Here is a 1,349-nt window from a genome sequence, read left to right as displayed (position 1 = left end):
GCAAATTAGAAGTAGCAACTCAAGGGTTGCAAATTAGAAGTAGCAATTAAAGTTTAACAAAGAGATGTTATAGACTTATTTTACGCTCTTCCTTCACGAGTGGTAAGGTCCTTATGTTATATCTTTCTAAATATTTTTCTCTTATTGTTTGTTACAAGTAACAAGCTGGGAATCTGTTCAAAATATTAGGTGAAGATATATAGGGATTAATAAGTAGTTAGTAGCATTAATTGCTTTATTATTGTTATTTCTGTTGTTTTTGCATGCCTCGTATGTTATTACCTTCGGTTCTTCTACCAAAGAGTCATATTTTGGGTCCACAAATAATTCCATCTAGAAAATGTGTTTAAAACACAAATGGAATCCATCAGTATTTATAGGGTTAACTGGCACACGAATGATAAAGGGAACCTGCAACACAAAAGTAAACATAGTTGTAAGTAACGCGTGTTAGATGAAGATTATATACGTTTAGATGTTAACTACGGCAGGTAATTCAAAATCAGAGCAATTCTAGTTAGTATATTGTAATCTAATGAACGCCATTTATCGTGGAAACACGTGACACAAAATGCCGCCAACAAAGGACGGATATTAACCTATTTATCATGAAAACACGTGATGTAACATGCCATTAACAATAGATGGATATTACCTTATTCACACGATTATTCGGCGGCTGCTAATTATTCATATCCATCGCATGAGAAAGTAAATCTCATTTTTCTACACGTTTCTCATCCATTAAATGATGTTTTTTTTCACTCAGAAGAGTTGCCGCTAATGTGAGTAACGTTAAGAATATATTACACAACAATTTATTAGAATGGATCGTTTTTTAGCTCGACAAAAATGATTTTTTACCAATGTGCATCTGCGTGGGCTAATGACATCACATCATTGCAATGTCAGTATTTGGTTGACAAGGCAGGTGTATTTGTTTTTTACAAATCAAATTGGTCGTGACAAAAAATATAATGATTTTTTCTCTATTATATGGTAATAGTTTACTGTCAAGTAGGATCTGTGAAGTTGGAAAACAATGAAAACTTAAAATCTTTACTTCCTTTTTTAATATACGGTATTAAAGTGTGTCAGAATTGAAAAAGAAAAGGGTTTTACATACACTTCTTAATAGTATAGATTTATAATGTGTTGTTGTTGAGCTTATAATTCTTCTACAGTAGGTGTCTGTGACTTGTTGGAGATAAATTCAACGATAAATGAACAGCACGTACTTCCTTTGTTTTTCAAAATAATATATATATATTCGTAACAAGTTAAACGTATGTACAACAAATTCTTCACACTAAAGAAATTATAGACATAATATAAACATTATATGTATA

The 1,349-nt window shown here is 31.2% G+C and overlaps 1 protein-coding gene across 6 annotated transcripts in view; it reads right to left on the bottom strand.

The window, feature by feature from the left end:
• The window catches only part of LOC106462337 (receptor-transporting protein 3-like), a 77,981-nt gene that overhangs the window by 57,899 nt on the left and 18,733 nt on the right, over nucleotides 1–1,349 (bottom strand). Inside the window, exon 2 of one of the 6 annotated variants that reach the window (XM_022389571.1) lies at nucleotides 283–411. The exons of the other annotated variants lie outside the window; for them this stretch is intronic. The gene's annotated coding sequence lies outside the window, so the exon portion shown is untranslated. The remainder of the gene's footprint in view (nucleotides 1–282; nucleotides 412–1,349) is intronic. 6 annotated transcript variants of the gene reach the window in all.

The sequence above is a fragment of the Limulus polyphemus genome, unplaced genomic scaffold (assembly GCF_000517525.1).
Source record: "Limulus polyphemus unplaced genomic scaffold, Limulus_polyphemus-2.1.2 Scaffold1145, whole genome shotgun sequence".
NCBI lineage: Eukaryota > Metazoa > Arthropoda > Merostomata > Xiphosura > Limulidae > Limulus > Limulus polyphemus.
The sequence above is the reverse complement of the archived record's forward strand: the minus strand, read 5'-3'. Positions and strand labels throughout refer to the sequence as shown.